Source organism: Carya illinoinensis, chromosome 14, assembly GCF_018687715.1.
Source record: "Carya illinoinensis cultivar Pawnee chromosome 14, C.illinoinensisPawnee_v1, whole genome shotgun sequence".
NCBI lineage: Eukaryota > Viridiplantae > Streptophyta > Magnoliopsida > Fagales > Juglandaceae > Carya > Carya illinoinensis.
The window spans coordinates 27,614,389-27,628,586 of NC_056765.1; positions in this window are offsets into that span (position 1 = coordinate 27,614,389).

Consider the following 14,198-nt stretch of genomic DNA (forward strand, 5'->3'; position numbering starts at 1 on the left):
AAAATATCAACGAAATGATTTGGTTGTGTTTTTGTAACTCAATATAGGCATTTGGACATGAGCTGTACGTATATATTCAAAACTTGAAATTCACGCTGGATTAGTCATCATCTCACTCTATATAATAAAAAAATTATTATTATTTTTTATTTACTATTTTAATGCATTTTTTTAATACTCTTTTTTATTTTCATAATCTCCGACAAGGGGATTTTCATGTTCTCATAAAAGTAGTAAATTGAGAATTTATTTTATGAAAATAATACTCTTTTAATACTAATCATCTTTTTAATATTGATCTCTCATAATGTGCGTAAAAGATGATAATGCGCGTAAAAGATCATTTTTTTACTACTCTTTTATAAATTATAAATTTAATTTTCATTTTCTTTTATTTTCCATGGAGTACCAAACTGATGAAAGATGATCAAGATCCTAAGTTTTTAATGCTTTGTGCTTTTCTTTGAGAGATGTCTAGGTTGTGGGAAAGGAAAAGAAATAGAAGAGAAAGGTTCATTTGGTTGTTAGAGTGCACTGAGATCAACTTAGTTCAGAAATGGAAGAGAAAGGTTCATTTGGTTGTTAGAGTGTACTGAGATTAACTTAGTTCAGTTTAATTTTAAATTGAGCCTAACATCCAAAAACACAATTTTCAAATCACTAAACTTATTTTAATTCAAAATCTTTTTACACGTGAGATCTACAATTTTTTTTAACTCAATACCTCTTTATAAGTGAGACCCACAATCTTTTTAATTTTTTCATAAATAAATCTAAACTCATATTAATATCTAAATACATCTAAACTTATTTTAGATGAATCTTACAAAAATTACTTTATCATCTCAACTTATTATTATTTATAAAGAATCAACTTATCTCAACTCAATTTAATATCCGAAACAGTGCAAAACGTAAAAAATGGAAACTCATTAAGTATCTTGACTCTAATTACAAAACAGAACTTATGTCGTTTTGGAATAAATCCAAACATTAGAAACTCACTCTGGCGCAATGGAGCATTTCCCTTTTAGATTTTTGGTACGCACGCAACCATCTACGTGTCAGTTTCTTATTGGCTGGTGTCACACCGATCCGGTCCAAGTTTTTCTCTATTTGTATCCTTTTATCTCCATAAAACAACCTTGTATACCAGCTTACTGCCCTGGATCTCTCCATTTCTACTACTTCAAAATAGCGCAAGAGTTTTTGAAAGGATGCAGCTTTCCGTGGACTTGAGATTTATATTCCTGCCACCCATAGGCCTCGCCCGTAGGTTTCTAATATCCCAATTATACATCTATTGGCCTCAAAATGGCAACTTCCAACTTGAATACCTTCGCCTTCACATCATTACCCTTCTTATCATCGTCGTTGTCATCCTACTCTGCCTTGTGATCTCGGTGAAGTTTGATCTGACTGTGGAGAGACCCAGGTTGCAGACAGCTGGAGATATATCGGGTCTGTTGACTATTTTACTTCTGGCCTCATTCATTTTGCCGCTCTCCCTCTTCTGGTTTGTTTATTTGATGCTCTTGATCTTATGTCCTTGTTCTAAGCACATTTTTAATCAGCTCAAGAGCTTTGTGTACTGGCTTCGTCACACTTTCAGAGCCACTTTCTTCTGCAATATCCGACCCCAAGAAGAATCAGAAACAATCGTACCTCAAGTTGAGATTCAAGTACCGACTCAAGTTGAAGGGAGCATTTATAATGTTTAGGAAAGAACTGAAACAAACGCTTTGGTCCTTTTAAATAGTAGTTTTCACTAGTGTTTCAGGCTTTCATCATTATTACAGGCTTTCAGCTTGTAAGAAATGTCAGAATTAAATCCTTCCATATCTTAGCTTTGGGGGTTAATGTACTGAAGTTGTGAGTTTCTAAAAATAAATTAGAACAAGTTTCTAATAATGATGGATGTTTTTGGGCATTCAGATTCAGTTTGATGCTTTCCAATTTTGGATCCTCTCCATTTTACTTATGTATGAGGTTCATTTAGTACAAAACAGCTTAATTTTTGTTTTGTAGTTTAGATTCAAGATATCTGTGCGAGTTTTTAAACAAAAGACCTTTTAGCTTTTTGGTACGCACGCACCGATCTATAAACACATATATATGATCATTGTATAAGGGAAGCATGTGTGGATTCCATTCAAACCAAAACAGAGCATATATAGCCGAAAATCATGCTCAATATTCTGTCATTAATTCTATATTTGGAGAATGATTCTAAGGCTGATTTCTAGGATTGTATATTGTAACAGTAGCTTAGTTTTAGCCTTACGGTTTACATGTTTCCTAAATTAGCTTTCCAATACTTTGTATATATTTTTGAACTTCTATCAATGGAATGTGAGGGAAAATTATTCATTGAAAATCACAGTAATTCTTACCTCTCTACATGGTATCAGAAGAGCCGATCTCTACCGAGTCATCGATCCCAGTTTCCCCCATGTCTACCCCATCCGATCAAAACCCAACTTTTTCTCTCAACACCCAACCTCCTTCCGCAGCCGATAAACCACTCATTGTTCTCAACATCACTGCCCAAATCAATGAAAAGTTAACTCCCTCCACCTTTCCTCAATGGCGTGCTCAATTTGAAGCACTTCTTATTGGTTACGATTTACTCGACTTTGTCGAAGGCACCCTTCGGTGTCCCTCTTCTGCTGGTACCGACGCTGATGAGCTGCACAAAACCCACTGGGTTCGACAGGATAAATTAATCCTGAGTGCTATTTTAGCTTCCACATCCCCTTCAATCACCCCCCTCATTGCTACGGCAAAGACCTCCCATGAAGCTTGGAAAAAGCTTAAAAATTTATATGCTAGCCGATCCCGAACTCGTGCTATGCAATTAAAGGAAGAACTCACTCTAATCCAGCGTGGCAATCGGTCTATCACCGAATATCTTCATGCTGTGAAGGCCTTGGCTGATGAAATAGCCATCATTGATCATTCAATTTCGGATGATGACCTAACTCTTTATGTGTTGAATGGTTTAGGTCCAGATTTTCGAGAGATAGCAGCGCCTATTCGAGCCCGAGAATCCTCACTGGCCTTTGAGGAGTTGCACGATCTTCTGGTTGGACATGAAGCTTATCTACGGCGCTTGGAAGCTGCAACGCAGCAACTGGTTGCTTCTGCAAATTTCACCAAGACGAAGCAGTCTTCGCACGGGGGCAATAGCTCGTGGTCCTTCAGGAAAAATGACACTGCACGTGGAAATCACAATTTTAGCCCAGGCCGAAATAACAATGGAGCACAACGTGATGGGCGTCGCTCCAACAACAACTCTGGCAAGCCCAATAATTCCAATCGGCGCTACCAGCCCAAATGCCAACTTTGTGATCAGCTGGGCCATATTGCAAAGTCCTGTCCGAAAATTCATTCCCAGAATGTTTCTATCAATTGTGCCACATCTTCCAATGGACAGGATAAAACTTGGTTACTTGATTCAGCCGCTTCCCATAATATCACGGGTGATCTTTCCAATTTATCTATTCATTCCGAATATGATGGAACTGATGAAGTAATTCTTGGTGATGGTTCAGGTTTGGCAGTCTCACACATTGGTTCTTTGTCTTTGCACTCTCCTCACCGAACTTTTACATTGCGTGATACTCTTTGTGTTCCAAACCTTTGCAAAAATCTAATTTCTGTTCATCACCTTACCAAACAAAATAATGTCATTGTTGAATTTCACCCCTTTTATTTTCTTGTGAAGGACAAGATAACGGGGGCGATTCTACTAAAAGGAGCATGTGACAATGGCATCTATACCTTCCCGGACTCAATGGTGACATCAAAAAAAGTTGCTAATGTGCATGAACGGACTTCTATTGATGGATGGCACAAGCGTCTTGGGCATCCCTCTCTTAAAATTGTTCATCATCTTGTTAAGAAATTTTCTCTTCCTATTTCATCAAATAAAAATTTGTCTTCACTATGTCATTCATGTTCTATTAATAAAGCCCATCAACAACCCTTTCGTGCAAATAGTCTCCAAAGTCATGAGCCCCTTGAACTTATTTACACGGATGTGTGGGGTCCAGCTAGTTATACTGGAATTGATGGATCACGATATTACCTTATCTTTGTTGATCATTATACAAAATATATATGGTTTTATCCAATGATCACTAAATCCGGTGTTTCTAATATTTTTCCGCATTTCAAAAAGTTTGTTGAAACTCGTTTTCAAAAATCAATCAAAACATTATATTCAGACAATGGTGGTGAGTTTATTGCTTTGAAATCATATCTCTCACTTCATGGAATAACTCACTACACCACAGCCCCCCATACCCCGCAACAAAATGGTGTCTCTGAACGTCGTCATCGTCACCTTGTCGAAACGGGCCTTACACTTCTTCATGATGCAAATCTTGATTTTTCTTATTGGCCTCATGCCTTTCAAACAGCCTCTTATCTCATAAATAGACAGCCCACACCTCTTCTTCAAGAAAAATCACCCTTTGAAGCTCTTTTCGGTCAAAAACCAAATTATTTAAAATTAAAAAAATTTGGTTGTCTTTGTTATCCCCTCACACGGCCCTATAACTCAAATAAAATGCAGCCCAAATCGAAAGCCTGTCTCTTTCTCGGATATTCACCCACTCAAAACGCATACAAGTGCCTTGAACCTCAAACAAAAAAAATCTTCTTTTCCCGACACGTGTTGTTTGATGAAAGTCAACAACCTTCCATTCCCTTTCAACCCGTACCTTCCGTCTCCATCTCGAACAGTCCAGAACCTCACACTTTTATTCCTCTTCAATTCGGTGCCCAGCAGGTTGCAGTCCCTTCATCACTCGTGTCCGGCGCAGCAGCATCTTCGCACCTTCTGGAAGGTTCACCTGCTATTGTCACGTTCTCCTCAGGTAATTTCGGATCCCCTGTTGCTTTCCCTCATGATTCTTTTCATGCTGTAAATCCCAATATTTCTAATCCGAATCCATCTTTAGATGAAAATAGGAATATTTCTCCATTAAATCTACCCACATCTTCTCCTATTTTATCTATGGATACAAACCTAGGTTCAGATTCTAATCCCCCCAATTCGAATTTCATAAACCCTCCCCAAACAAATAATCCCTCCCAACGTACTCACAACATGACCACACGTTCAATGAATCAAATTTTCAAACCAAAACAGCTCCATACAGTGTCCAAATATCCTCTTCCCCCGACCATAGAACCAACGAGTGTGAGCCAAGCCATTTCTCAACCTCACTGGCGTGAAGCCATGTCCACTGAGCTTACTGCTCTAATGAAACATGGGACTTGGGACCTAGTTTTACCACCTTCAAACTGTCAACCCGTGGGCTGTAAGTGGGTTTTCCGAGTAAAAAGGAAAGCTGATGGGTCAGTGGACAGATTCAAAGCCCGTCTAGTTGCTAAGGGTTATAATCAACGTCCTGGTGTTGATTACAAGGAAACCTTCAGTCCTGTGGTTAAACCAGCAACTATTAGAGCTGTTTTATCTATTGCAGTCATGAATGGATGGGATTTAAGACAAATGGATGTCAACAACGCATTTCTGAATGGTGAATTGACTGAAACGGTTTTCATGGCCCAACCCCCGGGGTTCAAGGATTTGTCCAAACCTCACCATGTTTGTAGACTGAAAAAGGCAATTTATGGGCTTAAACAAGCCCCACGGGCTTGGTACACAGCACTCAAAAATGCCATTCTTCAACTGGGTTTTCACAATTCCAAGGCTGACTCTTCTCTCTTTATTTACAGCCACGGCTCCAACCTATGTTATTTCCTAGTCTATGTTGATGATCTTGTTATTACTGGAAATAACTCAATTCTTGTGGCCAATATTATAAAGCAACTTGGTGATATGTTCTCTCTCAAGGATATGGGTTCTCTTAATTTTTTCTTGGGGATTGAGGTAATTCCCACTCGGGCTGGGTTATTTCTCTCACAACATAAATATGTTCGTGAACTGTTAGACAACACCAGTATGAGCAGTGCAAAAGATGTTTCAACACCTCTTTCTACAACCCAATCTCTTCAATTAATTGATGGTACAGTTGCTGTAGACAGCTCTGAGTTTCGTCGAGTCATTGGCAACCTTCAATATCTTTCCTTGACACGTCCAGACATCTCCTTTGCAGTCAACAAACTTTCTCAATTTATGCACAAGCCAACTACAAATCACTGGACAGCAACAAAAAGACTTCTCCGCTACTTAAAACAAACCATTTTCTATGGTATTCAGATCCACAAAACTGGTTCTCCTGTCTTAAGGACATACTCCGATGCCGACTGGGCTGGCAATATGGATGACCGTACTTCAACCTCTGCATATATTAGTTTTTTGGGCCCTAATCCCATCTCTTGGAGCTCAAAGAAACAAAGGGCTGTTGCACGCTCCTCAACAGAGGCTGAATACCGGGCTCTAGCTAATGCGGCTTCCGAGACAATGTGGCTGTCCACTCTCTTCAAGGAGCTAGCTTTTTCAGTCCAAGAATCTCCCCAGCTGCTTTGTGATAATCTCGGAGCCACTCATCTCAGCTTTAACCCAGTCAATCATTCGCGTATGAAGCATATTCAGATTGACCTTCATTTTGTGCGTGACTTAGTGCAAAAAGGAAGCCTCCAAGTTAAACATGTGCATACTCAGGATCAATTGGCTGATCTGTTAACCAAGCCACTGTCAAAACAGCGCACAGAATTGCTACGAACCAAGATTGGTCTTGCCGATGGAAGCTCAATCTTGCGGGGGCGTATAAGGGAAGCATGTGTGGATTCCATTCAAACCAAAACAGAGCATATATAGCCGAAAATCATGCTCAATATTCTGTCATTAATTCTATATTTGGAGAATGATTCTAAGGCTGATTTCTAGGATTGTATATTGTAACAGTAGCTTAGTTTTAGCCTTACGGTTTACATGTTTCCTAAATTAGCTTTCCAATACTTTGTATATATTTTTGAACTTCTATCAATGGAATGTGAGGGAAAATTATTCATTGAAAATCACAGTAATTCTTACCTCTCTACACATTGATTCGGTGGGGCTTCTCTCTTCTTGCTTGCGCGCGGTGATTGAAAGCGGTGAAGTTACCAGAGTTCATGGAGGTCGTACGGCCTGTGGAGAACGATGAATCGTAGAACTTCAAAACGCTGTTTTCATTCTACTCCAGCTTCAAAACATTGCTCGTTGCCTTCTGACTCTCTAGACTCTTATATGTATGCTACCTCTTCATTATTTTTCGTACTTGCTTTATATTTATTTTTATCGGAGTTGGCGTTTTATCTTTTTTTCTGGGGTAATGAAAAACTCTACTAAACTGGGTTCAATCTATACTTCTCTCTATGTACGCTGCCTTTTTGTAAAGTTCTTGTTTTGAATTTTCTTTTACATTGAATTGCTGTAAGTGTTCATTCTCTGTCAGGTTTTAATAATTGTTTTGTTGTACATTTGACTGGTTGTATGTGTATAACGGTTTAAACTTCTGGGTTAGGAATGATTATGTAAGGTACTGATTCGTTTTTAATAGTCACTGACTTCGAGATATCTTCGAGTGCATGATGAGTGTTCTATGTGCCTTTTTCTTTAAATAAAAAAAAAAAAAAAATAGTTGGGATTGTTATTTTGATTCCTATGAGTTTTATGAGAAAAGCTAGTATGAACTTTGAAGTCTTTGTGGCTTGTGCAGTAATGGGTGAACTACTTGGCCACAAAAACATACCAATATTTGGGAGACCACGAGCATACTGAGTCACTGACCCTTACCCCAACTTTCTGACCGAATAAGGAAAAATCAGCCTACTGCTCTGGTCATTCACTAGTAGAGAATACTTACAATTCATAGCCAATCATAATATTATCAGAATACTGGTCGACTAACGATCAACATGCAACTTCCTTCTTACAGCTGTTTGGTGGCCCAAGAATCAATATAGTTTTCAGCTAGCAGCATATATACATTTGCAGGTGATCCGCCTTTTCTTTCCTCACTTATAATAAACTCAATCCAAGTTTTTGTCAAAAGTGACGATGTCGGTAACCGTGCTCAAAGTTATTTGTTCATCACTCTTTTTTAGATAAATTTGACGGTTTTTGTCGTGGTTTCCAAGTCCTCCCTCTTTCCGACTCAATGCTTTTAATCACTCCCTTCAGAAGGATGAAGAGAGAAGACCAGTAAACCTGAATAGCAAACAAGATGGTCTTGACCAGCTGGGCCCTACCCGCATAAGCGGAACATCAAGGTATCTGAACGGGAGAGATTGCTCATTGAACCCCAAAATACTCATCAAGAGCTCTCTAGTTCTACTGTCCACACCACACATGAAAATCTTGCTCTTGCTATAGAAATATGGAGATGAAACTATCTCACATGTTGAGATAGAGAGGATGTATATTATTCATATATATAGATGTTGTACAAGCTGTCCCTATACAAGGAAACTATACATAAGGAAAGCAATTAAGAAAATACTATAATAAAGGAGAAAAATATGCTTGACAGCCTTGAACTAATCCTGACTTGATTCTAGGCTTGATACTCTGATTTGTAGATCAAGGCCATGACTCCATAACTAAAAACAAAAAGGGAAAAATATACAAAAGAGAAATATTTAGAATTTTGATAATGGGTGTGCATTTCTCCTAATAGTATATTTATGTTTTTGATTTTTATTTTTTTACTTATTAAAAAAATATTTTTTAATAATATTGTGAATATTTTTTAAAAAAAATTTAAAAACACTTTTTCTTTTTCTTTTTTTAATAAGCACTACTCTAACTAAAAAGGAAGTAACATCATTAACAAGATGACAAGATTGATTCAATTTAAATTGGTTAACAGCTAAACCGATTTTAATTTATTTTTTAAATTGCTAATTGAACCGATTCAATCGGCCGGTTTTCATATGATTGAGAGAGAAAACAAAAAAAAGATGAAAAATGCTCTTCATCATCTTACTTCACGTATTAACATGTAATTTATTATTTATTAATTTTATTTAAATATAAATATTATATATTTACTATAATATATAATATGAATAGTAATGAAACAATTTGAATTAAAATTTTTATGAAATTTTGATAAAGGAGATAAAAAGTTAAATAAAAATATTATAAAGTTAAAATATTATTTGATTATAATTTTTAATTTAATTTTTATTTGTAGATTTGAAAAAGTTGAATTCTTATTTGTATTTTGTTTGAAAGTTTGAAAAATTTGTAATAATTTGATAAAAGAATTAAAAGTTTGAAATTGAAAAGTATTTGTATCTAAATGGTATTTGGATATTAAGATGAGATGAGATAGTCTGTGAAAACGTTTGGTTTTACAGACCATCTCATCTCATCTTATATCATACTATCTAATTATTATAAAATTTTTAAACTTCCATACTAAATATAATAAATAATTCAAATTTTAAAATTTTAAAATAAAAATAATATTAAAAAATTATATTGTAGTAATATTTTGTTCAACTTGTCATTTTTATCTCCTCTCATCTATGTAACCAAACGAGCTCTAAGAGGTTTCACAAAAGTAAAGTTATTTTTATTATAAAGAGATCTAATATATTATATAAAACTATATCAGTTTTTAAATATATTATACCACACCCTCCCCTTTAGTTCCCTTAGGGTGGACGTCATCCCTTTGCCGCAACGAGATGGGGTCATGTTCGGGCCACCTCATGGTGGTCCTGCTCTCCTCCACAGGGGTAGTCGGTCTAACCCGGGATTAGTTCCCCTTGTTGACCCATATGTGGAGGTAGTTTGTTCGGTCAGTTTACGACTAAATCTGCTCCCACCCATTGATGCCACAGGAAAGGGGAGTGATGACCAAGCTGGTGCAGCGTCCACTCTCCGCCGTTGCGGAACGGGGTAATATTCGGGCAACCCTTAGGGATGGACCTGCTCTCATTCACAGGAGAGGTCATTCTAACTTGGGATTAGTCTTGCTTATTGACCCGCACTCAAAGGTAGTCTGTTCGGGAAATTTGCGATTGGACCTGCTTTCGTTAGTCGACGCCCATGAGGAAGGTAATGTGTGTCGACTGTTAAGGATAGACCCACACTTCACCGAGGGAAGGGTAAAGGCTCCTCAAATCACTCTCTCCCTATACATTCCCCCAGGACGGTAGTCGACGGCCCCCAAACTAGATTACACTTTGCCAATGCTGGATGGGATCAAGTTCGGGCCGCCTCAGGGCTGGTCCCGCTCTCCTTCATAGGGGAGGCTGGCCTAACTTGGGTTTAGTTCTGTCTGTTGACCCTTACGTATAGGTAGTCTGTTCGAGCATTTTACGACTGGACCCGCTCTCATTTGTTGATACCATAGGAAAGGTAGGAGAGGGCCAAGCTAGGACTACGCCCACTCTTCGTCGTGGCGGAACTGGGTAATATTTGGGCAACCTCGGCTCTGGACATGCTCTCCAACACAGGGGGTCAATCTAACTCAGGGTTAGTCCTGCCTGTTGACCTATAAGTGGAGGTAGTCTGTTCGAACAGTTTGCAATTGGACCTGCTCCAATTAGTTGACGACCACGAGGAAGGTAATGTGTGTCGATTGTTTTGAGGACAAACCTGCACTCCGTCATGTGAGGGGTAGAACAGCCTTTTGGCATTGCACACATCCCTGTGTTGCCCCATAGGGAGGTAATTTTCATTCCCTCAAGAGGGAAGATTCGTTCATTCCCTCAGGGGAGGTTATTTTGCCGATAGAGATTTGAAGTAATTGTAGTTGGAGATTAATTTTGCGGATGGCCTTCAATTTGTTGAGTGTTGGGCGACCAATGATCGCGTTATAGGAGAAGGGATCTTTCACTATTAATAAGTTGACCATGACCGAGGCAATACAAGGAGGGTTCCCACCAAGACTGATAGGGCCATAGTCCCTACTGGTTGGACCATTTACCCTAAGAAATTCTTTAGTGGCATTGGGGCCGGCTAGAGTCGAGTTGCGTCTATCCCCATGAGGATGAATGCCTTCCAAAACAAAACGCTTAACTCTTGTTTGATAAATTGCAAACTCATAAAGGTAAGACCTTGAGTGTGTGTGTGATATAGTCAATTTAACTCCAAACCACCTGCAAACTTAGATAAAAGTAGAACAACTAAAATCAGAAGAATTCTCTCAAAACTTAACCTCATAAGTCCAATTTTTAGAAATCCTCTCCACTAATGTAGTCAACACCAAAATCAGAGATCAAAAGGTTTTCAATAAGGTTGTAATGACAAGCCACAGGGTGAGGGCTAAGAAAGAAATTGATATGGAGAATCAAACAACTCAAGACTTACAAAACCACAAGTAAATAGAATAATAATTATAATAATAACAATCAAATAGACCAAATGAATATAGGAGTTCACACCCCCAAACTTAAAATAAACAATGTCCTCATTGTAATTCAAAAGTGAGAAAGATTGAAAAAATGAAAGGAACTTCCTTAGTTTCATGGTGAATCAGTCGTAGTTTTTAGTTTTTAGCTCTTTATTCATGCTAAATAAACCTGCATCAAAATCCAAATTATTTAAATAAAAATAAATAAATAAATAAAAGAATAAAAGAAAGTTCTATGGGTTGCCTCCCATAAGCGCTTGTTTTAAAGTCTACAGCCAGACTTTTCAATTTTCATTAATTAGGATCTCCAAGAGGAATAATTGTATAGTTTCTCTCCACTTCATTACTAAGTGATGTATCCTACTGCAAGGCTCATTCTAGGTGATCGGCTGGTGCATCTTCTTTAAAGGCCTCTTCTTCACATTGTTTAATATCATCAACCCGAAAACAAGTGCTTGGCTCTTCTGGAATTCTCATGGCGTGGTAGATGTTGAACAAAACTTCTTCCTTGTTTACTCTTAATGTTAACTCACCCTTTTAAACATCAATTAAAACCCTTCCCGTAGCCCAGAATGCTCGGCCAATAATTAGTGGGACTTCTTCATCTTCCTCTATATCTAACATCACAAAATAGCAGGAAAAATAAATTTATCTACCTTTACCAATACGTCTTCTATGATTCTACATGGATACTTAATAGATCGATTTGCTAGTTGCAAAGAAATGGTTGTTTGTTTCATCTCTTCAAGTTTCAATTTCCTGCAAATAGAAAGTGGCATAAGATTAATGCTAGCACCAAGATCACACAAAATTTTATCAAAAAATGAATTTCCAATAATGCAAGGCAAAGTGAAACTCCCAAATCTTTTAATTTTTGAGGTAATTTCTTTTGAGGAATAGCACTACATTTTTCAGAAACTTTTACTCTTTCAAACTCTTTCAGCCTTATTTTCTTGGAAATGATGTCCTTTAGGAATTTGACATAATTTGGCATTTGTTTCAAGGCTGCTGCAAAATGAATATTTATGTGAATTTTCTTTAAAATATCCAAAAATTTAGAAAATTGCTTATCTAATTTTTGCTCTTGAAAGCATTGAGGATAAGGCAGTGGAGTAGAGAGAATAGGAGGATTGTCACGAAATGAAATTGTTGGAGGCATGTCAGTCTCTCTTAGTGTATCATCAACAATCTCATCCTCTTCTACTTTATTCTTGATTTGGCAATTGTTCGTAGCTGTAAAGGTGGACTTGGTTTCCTTTGATTGTGACCTCTCAATTTTTCTTCCACTCCTAAGTGTGATGGTCTTACATTGTTCATTTGGATTCACTTCTGTATTGCTAGAAAAAGTTCCTTTTTGTTGGACATTGATGGTCATGGCCAGTTTTTCAATTTGTACTTTAAGATTCTTTATAGTAGCTCTCATATTGCTACAATGAGTCTCGATGTTATCCAATCGTTAATCAGTTTTTTTAAACCTTGCATTTGTCTCATCAACAAAAGAAACCATGGCATCCTCAAGTGAGATCTTCTTCTTGCTTGGTTGACTATCAAATCCTAGAAGAGGTTGCAACACATTCTTTTTGTTTGCATAAGACAAATTCTCATAATTTCGAAGTCCTAGATGGTAGTAATTTGGCATAAGATTACCACGATAATTGTATTTCCGACTGTTGATATATTGAATTTGTTCTTGACTCACTTCATTACTCGAAACTGTCATACTTGTAGCAGCAACATATTCTGTACTTTGTGGTACCATTTGGGTTGTCAAGGTTGAAATTTGATGAGATAGAGTAGCAACTTGAGCTGAAAAGGCAGCAAATGACTCTAATTCATGAATTCTAGCAACTTTCTTGGCCATAGTTTTTTCAGTTGGCCATTGATAGTTGTTTGAGGTCATTTCTTCCAAAAGAGAAGTAGCACATTCACCTATTTTTGACATCAGAGTTCCACCAGATTCATGTTGAGGGCAGCGTCAAATCAAATCTTTATACCTCTCTCGTGTTTCATAGAGTGACTCGAAATCATTTTGCTTAACTCAAAATAAAAATGATATTAAAAAAAATTATATTATAACAATATTTTAACTATATAATATTTTTATTTAATTTTTCTTTCTTATTTTCCAAAACCCTATAAAACATTTTAACTGAAACTATTTCATTAATATTCACAAACTATCTCAACTCAACTAATCTCAACTCGTTATCCAAACTAGGCCTTAAACTTCCATTATTATAATTTGAGCAATTCATTATGGATAAATACTAAAGAAAAGAAACAAGAAGAAGCATAATTTCCAAGAAAATGATCACCCTAGTTTTACTATTCAAAATGATAGCCAAATAACAATGGAAACCCAAAACCAAAACTAGGGTGATCATTGCTTGGAAATTATGCTTCTTCTTCTTCCTTTTTCTCTCCCTCTTTTTTTTTTCTTTTTTTTTTTCCTTTTTTTTTTTTTCCATAAAGAACTTGACCATCTACATCATTTTCTTGGTATTGAGGTACACAGATTTGGTCCCAACATGTTTCTCACTTAGCATAGGTATGCACTTGATCTTCTGACTCGGTTTGACATGGCTGATTGCAAGCGTATTTACACTCCTATGCCCTCCAAAGGTCGACATCTAAGCTCCTCGATCCACTAAACCATTTCTTGACCCTCCTAAGTATCGAAGCCTCATAGGTGAGCTGCAATAGCTCACATTCACAAGACCAGACCTCTCTTACATTGTGAATCATGCTTGCCAATTCATGCAATCACCTACTGTGGCCCATTCAGCTTCTCAAACTTATCCTAAAGTACCTTACAGGTACCACCAACATGGGGCTTCACATTCATGCCAATATCAAGCTGGACCTTTATGG